General features: G+C 41.9%; 1 pseudogene; it reads right to left on the reverse strand.

The window, feature by feature from the left end:
- Nucleotides 1-3,375: 3,375 nt before the first annotated feature.
- Nucleotides 3,376-4,608, reverse strand: LOC102841189 (annotated as a pseudogene).
- Nucleotides 4,609-7,500: the final 2,892 nt, after the last annotated feature.

Consider the following 7,500-nt stretch of genomic DNA (forward strand, 5'->3'; position numbering starts at 1 on the left):
TCAAGTTGGTTCCAACTCACAGTGACCCTGTAAAGGGTTTCTGAGGAGCAGCCTGCTTTTGGAGGCACCTGCAGGTAGACTCAAACTGCCAGCTTTTTGTATAATTGTAAGTGCTGTCCAGTTGGTTCTGACTCATGGTGACCCTGTAGAGTGTTTCTGAGGAGTGATTGGGGGTGTGAACCACTGACCTTGTGGTTCAAACCAACTCTGCGGTCTAGTGCTTATACACAGCACCACGCTAGGATTCCTTTCATTTAGTTTGTTGTTGTTAAGTGCTATTAAGTCAGTTCTGAATCATAGCAACCCTATACAGAGTTTCCAAGGAGCAGCTGGTGAGTTTGAAGAGTTTGAATCACTGACCTTGCAGTTCAAACTGACCTTGGAATCCAGTGCTTATCCTATAGCACCACACCAGTCAAGCACTTTTTGTGCCATTCAGAGACCCCTTTTCTAGACTTTGCAGGAAGCTCCTTGCCTTTCCCATCTTCTGGAGGCTGTCTGTTTTCTTTGGCTCCTGTCCCCATTTACCTGTAAAGCTAGCAATGGCCTGTTGGGGTCAAGTTCTCACTTCACATGTCTCTGACACACTCTTCTGCTTCCCTCTTCACTTTAAAAAATTTTATGAGACCCTTTTGGATAATCCAGGATAATCCCTCCATCACAATGTCCTTAATGTTAATCACATCTACAAAGTTCCTTCGGCTTTGTAAATGAACATATCTAGTTTACAGTGATTAGGGCATGCACAAAGGAGCTCTGGTAGTATAGTGGTTACGAGTTGGGCTACTAACCTCAAGGGCAGTAGTTTGAAACTACCAGCTGTTCTGTGGGTGAAAGATAAGGCTTTCTGCTTCCATAAAGATTTACAGCCTCGGAAACCCTATACAGGGTCACTATGAGTCAGAACCAACTCCACGGCACATAATCACCCCCACCAGGGCATGCACATCTTTGGGGCCATTATTTTGTCCACCACAAACACACCTTGCTGCAGTAGATGGTCTAACTCTCTAGCTTATCTGTTAGGTTTGAAAGTCTCAGGGTATAATGAAAACATACAACACAAGAACCTATATGCCTAACAATACCCTGAGGTACACGGTAAAATGTTATTCCTATCTGTTCACGTGATTCTTTCTTCTTAAGTATCCTCACAAAAGGATATATTTGACAGATTTTTTTTTCTTTTTCTTTTCTCTCTTTACCATGTGTCATGACTTGAATGATGCTCCCCCAAAATATGTGTCAGCTTGGCTGAGTCATGCTTTTCATGCTTTTCAGTGGTTTGGCAGTTATGAGGCTAATCCCCCATGATGTGATTTGATATGATAAACCAATAAGAGAATTAAGAGTGGGATGTTGTTGTTGTTAGGTGTTGTTGAGTCTGTTCCAACTCACAGTGACCTGATGCACAACAGAAGGAAGCACCGTGCAGTCCTAAGCCGTCCTCACAATTGTTACATTTGAATCCAGAGTTGCTGTAGATCTTCATCTTTTTTGCTGACCCTCCACTGTACTAAGCATGACGTCCTTCTCCAGGGACTGGTTCCTCCTGATAGCATATTCTAAGTATAAAAGTTGAAGTCTCACCATCCTAGTTTCTAAGAAGTCTTCTGGTTGAACTTCTTCCAAGGCAGTTTTGTTTGTTCTTCTGGCAGTCCATGGTACTTTTAATATTCTTCTCCAACACCATAACTCAAATGCATTGATTCTTCTACAGGCTTTCATATTCATTGTCCAGCTTTCACATGCATATGAAGCACTTGAAAATACCATGGTTTGGGTCAGGCACACCTTAGTCCTCAAACTGACATTTTTGCTCTTGAATACTTTAAAGAGGTCTTGGGCAGCAGATTTGCCTAATGCAGTACGTCATTTGATTTATTTACTGCTTCTTCCATAAGTCTTGATTGTGGATCCAAGCAAAATGAATCTTGGACAACTTCACTTTTTTCTTTATCTATCATGATGTTATGTATTGGTCCAGTGGTACAGATTTCTGTTTCCTTTACATTGATGGACAATGTTAAGTGTGGCATCAGGCTGGTTAATTGTGTTGTTTAGTACAAGTATCCTTGTTGACTTTCTTTAAGCTGTTCTGTCCTTCATCAAAAGTCATGCATTAATATCTGCTATTGTTTAGTTCTTCTGTGTCCTTGTTGAATTTCTTACTAGTTGATCTGTCCTTCATTGAAAGTGATGCATTAAAATCTACTATTATTGTAGAGTTGTCTCTTTCTTCAATTCTATTAGAGTTTGATTAATGCATTTTGACTCTTTCATTGGGAACATCAATATTTATTATGGTTATATCCTCTTATTCAGTTGATATAATGTATTGATATAATGACCTTCTTTGTCTCGTATGCTGGTTTCTGCCTTAAAGTCTATTTTATCAGAGGTAACTATTGCCACTCTGGCTCATTTTTTATTGCCATTAGCTTGATATATTTTTTCCTATCCTTTGATTTGTAGTCTATTTTTTCTTTGTGTGTAATGTGTGTCTCTTGTAGGCAGCATATTGAAAGGTTCTGTTTTCTTATCCATTCTGCTACTCTCTGTCTCTTGATTGGTACATTTAATTCATTTATATTCAGTGGAATTATTGATAGATATTCAGTGGAATTATTGACAGATATGAATTGATTGCTGTCTTTTTGCTGTGTTTTTTTGTGTGGTGCAGCTGAGGTCATTTTGTTTGTGGGTGTTCTTTTTGTTTTGTTCATTACTATTGTTTCATTGTACAATAAATGTTTCTGGTGTGCTCCACTGGATTTCTGATGTCTTCCAATTTCCTAGATTCATTGTGTATATTCCATATTGTAATTATTAATGGATGTTTGAAGTTGTTTCTTTCCATATTGAGTTGTGTAACATAAGCAAATGAAGGGCTAGAAAGCTTTGGTTCCTTCATATCATTCAGGTCAATTCTACTTCGAGGAGTCAGCATTTCACCAGTTGTATTATTATTATTTTTTTAATGGACAATTGTATTGTTTATTTAATAGATCATCAACTTTGTCCCCATACATGCTTAAAACTGGAATTTCTTATTTCCATTCCAGTAATAATACAATGACAAAGTTAATCAGAGTAAGCTACTTAAAGAAAACTAAGCTAACACAGCTCATTTTCTTTTAACATGAAAAATATAAATATACCCATTCTAGAAAGCACTAGTTAGCCAATGGAAATTGAAATAGAAGAATGTAGGAAAATCCAGAGAGCCATAACAAGCTGAGAACCTGTGAATGTGTTTTAAGGGTTCCTGGGGCTTCATTTCTTGCCAGTAGTAGAATCTTCACAAGGTAATGCCAAAGGGAAAGCACTCAGTTGACTTAGGGCTGTGTACAGGAACCAAAGGGCAGGAAATCACTAAATGTTGCTGAGAGCATCCACCCCAGGAAGAATTTACCTTCCAGGAGCTCCAGACTAGCTCCACCCCCAGTGCTAACATGGCTGACTTTATCCTCAGTGTTCCATTTGGCACAGCAAGTGGAAGTATCTCCACCATCTATGATGGTGATGAAGCCCCTGGAAGTGGGCTTTGGTTCCCTAGGCAAAAGCATCCCATTCAAATACCCCCACAGGTCCATTCCACACAATCTGCTTAGCCCGAGTGACAGCTTCTGTATCTTTCTTGCTGCTTTCAGGACCACAGTCCAAGCCCATCCAGCTAACAGGTATGCCAGAGGCCACAGTGGCTTGGCCAGTTTTGGCATTCTCATCAAACTTGTCAGCACTGACAAAGTCAATAGGCAAGGTAATCTTCACACCATTCTTCTCAGTTTTTGACATTAAGTCTTTGACAATCTTGGCTCCTTCTTCATCAAATACAGAAGTACCAATCTCCATGTTATTGAGCACTTTAAGGAAGGTAAAAGCCATTCCACCACCAATAATCATCTCATTGACTTTGTCCAGAATATTATTGATCAGTTGGATCTTGTCTGCAACTTTAGCTCCACCCAGAATGGCCAAGAAGGGTTGTTCTGGCCCTCCAAGGCTTTGGCAAAGTAATTCAGCTCTTTCTTCATCAAGAAACCACCAGCCAGCCTTCTGTGGCTGATTCACTCCCACCATGGAAGTGTGGGCTTGGTGAGCAGTGCCAAAAGCATCATTGACATGGAGGTCCCCTCGCTTGGAAAATTAAGTCTGGAAAGCTTCTATTTCACTTGGTTTGGCTTTAACCTTATTTCCAGAAGCATCTTTTCCCTTTCCTTCTTCTTCTGCATGAAAGTGAAGGCTCTCCAAGAGGATGACAGAACCAGTGGCTGGATCAGCACAAATTATCTCTACTTCTGGACCCACACAGTCCTTCAAGAAAAGAACATCCTTGCCCAGCAAAGATCTGAGTTCTACAGAAACTGGCTCTAAGGAGTATTTGTCAGGCATGGGGACACCATCAAGCCGACCAAGGTGGCTCATAAGAACAATAGACTTGGCTCCATTGTCCAAGCAGAATTTGATAGTTGGGATGGCAGCCTTGATCCTCTGGTTTTTTGTTATCTGTTTGTTCTTCATAGGAACATTAAAGTCCACTCTCATGAACACTCGATTTCCTTTCACGTCCAGCTTGTTCAGAGTAAGCTTGTTAGAAAAAGACATCTTGGCAATACAGCAAAGGTGAGTGGCTCGGGGAGCAGAAAGTGGCAGAGAGCTGCAACAGCCTAGGAGCGCTGGAGAAACATTCCCCAGGTGTATTTTGAGTGCCTTCCAACCTAAGTGGCTCATCTTCCAGCACTATATCTGACCAGGCTCTGCTGCTATTCATAAGGTCTGTAATAGCTAATAAAGCACAGGACTGCAAGGTCAGTTTGAAGCAAGGTCAGTAGTTCAAATTCACCAGCTGTTCCTTGGAAATCCTATTCCAGGTAGCTATGAGTCAGAGGTGACTTGGAGGCACTTAACAACAATCCTTTAGAACTAGTCTGCCTTTCCTTGTTCCAGTCTTAGTCTGAAGCTCCACTGTAGTTGGTATTTAAATACTTGCTAGTATTTAAAATACTGGAGGCAGCGCTTCCAGCATTACAGCAACATACAAGTCACCATAGTGTGACAAACTGACAGGCGAGTGGTGGTGTTGGCCCTACAGATGGTGAAAAGAGACAAAGACATTTCCCCAGAGTTGGTACTCTGAATATAAACTTCTTGCTTCTAAGTGTTGAGAGATACATTTGTGTTTGTTAAAGCTATCTACTTGTGGTATTTCTTTTATAGCATCACTAGATAACTAAGACATGATTCTATACCAGAAAGTGGGGGTGCTCTAGCAGATTTCTAAAATGTGGAGTTGGTTTTGCAATTGAATAATGAGCAGAGGAGGAGCGGTGTTAACCTAGTAGAAAAGCTCATATTACCTAGAAGAGACTGTTGGTGGAAGTAAGGATATCAAAGGGAATTCTGATGAGGACTCAGAAGGAAATTAATAAAAACTATAACACTGGAGATAGCACAGATGGTGAGAAGCAGTGTCAGAGAAATCATAACAGCTGAACCAGGAGAATGACATAAAGTGGCATAGGAGCAGACCCACAGAGCGAGAGAGCTGGGCACCTTCATGTGGGAGGCTTACTGAAGGAGTGGGTGACTGGGCACTTGTTGGCAAAGTTAGATTCTCTGGTCCACAGAGCAAAAAAGCTGAGGGCCTTCAGGCCAAGGCTCACTGACAGAGTGTGGTGCCTCTGGGCATTTGCCAGTAGAGCTTGTAACACTAGCTGGAGAAGAGTTGTGACCCAGTTGACCCCTTCTAGAGGTCAAGGATCACAGGAAGCAACACTGCCTCAATTACAAAAGCTAGGACCAAGACCTCTAGGGCTTCTAAGGGTGGGGACACAGCTTAAGTGTCAAGGAGTCAGCTTCTTCACCAAATTGATTCTGGAATTTTGGGTTGCCAGTAAGATGGGGTCTCTGCCCAAGGGGACAGAAGAATGGGGCCTGCCAAGGCTAAGAGGGTGGAGTCACCACTCAGATGGATTAGGAGAATGGGGCTGCTCACAACTGAGGAAACAGAGGGTTGAGGGGCCTCTAGAATCCAGACTGAATGGCCAACACCCCAAGTCTGGAGGGGAGGGCCATTGCCTAGATGGTCTCAGAGAATGGAAAATTCTTTTCAAGACTTGAGAGCTACTGTCAATTGTTCTGCTGGGTTTTAACTTGCTGGTGCCCATGATCTCTTTTTCCCTCCTGTTTCTAATGGAAATGCCTTCCTGGTAGCCCGTTCCACCATTGGTCTTTGGAAGCAGATAACTTGCATTCCACATTAGCAGATGAGGAGAAATATTGTCCCAGGTTGAAATTTTGACTTGAAAGACTTTGGGGATAATATAACGGGGTGAAAGTGTTTTGCATGTGGCAAGGACATGTGTTTTGGGGGCCAAAGGTTAGAAAAGAAGTCCTGGTGTGGTGCTACAGGATAATGTGCTGGACGGCAAAGTTGGTTTGAACACAATGTCGGTGGTTCAAACCCACCAGATGTTCTTCGGAAACCCTATACAGGGTCACTATGGAGTTCTGGTATAGCACTGTGAGTTAGTGTGCTGGATTTCAAAGTCAGTTTGGACTCCAAGTTAGTGGTTCAAGTTCACTAGCTGCTCCTCGGAAACCCTATGCAGGGTCGCTATGGGTCAGAACCAACTGGATAGCACTTAACAAGAAAAAAATGTGTTGGAACTGACTCAGTGGCACTTAACAACAACCAGGGTAGAATGTCATGAGTTGAATTGTGTCACCCCAAATATGTTTAGCTTGGCTGGGCCATGATTCTCAGTGATGTGGTAGTTATGTGATGATCCCCATGATGTTATGTGATTGATAAACTAACAAGATAATTAAGGTGGGATGTTGTTGTTGTTAAATGCTGTCAAATCAGTTCCAGCTTATAGAGACCCTGTATAAGGCTTCTGGGGAGTGGCTGGTAAATCTGAAACATCAATTTGTGTTTCAAACTGACCTTAGGGTAGAGTGCTTATCCTACAGCACCACATCAGGACTCTGAGGGTGGGATGTTGTTGTTAAGTGCCATCTAGTTGGTTCTGACCCATAGCGACCCACAGAATGGCTGGTGAGCTTGAACCACCGACCTTACAGGTCGAACCTACTTTGCAGTCCAGTGCATTAATTCTAGTGCCACACCACCTTTAATCCCATCACAACCCTGATCCGATATAAGTGAGATTCCCAGGGTTGTGGCATGCAACACTTTTATTACTGTTTTTTAAAGGTTTTATTGTGGATTGAGTGAAAGTTTCTAGGGCAGATCATCAGTTTTACATTCAACAGATCATACACCTTGTTTCATTACAATGATTATAATTCCCTCCATGTACCATCAGTTAGAACTGACTCCATAGCACATAACCACCACCACCACCATCAGTTAACAGTATTTCTTTCTAGTCACTTCAGCTTTTTTGTTTTTCAACACTCAGGAATATATAATAACTTATACCACCAAAGGGCACATTCTGCAAGTCTGCCTCCTGGCCACCAGCTCTTAGT

This window comes from Chrysochloris asiatica, unplaced genomic scaffold, assembly GCF_000296735.1.
Source record: "Chrysochloris asiatica unplaced genomic scaffold, ChrAsi1.0 scaffold00036, whole genome shotgun sequence".
Lineage (NCBI taxonomy): Eukaryota > Metazoa > Chordata > Mammalia > Afrosoricida > Chrysochloridae > Chrysochloris > Chrysochloris asiatica.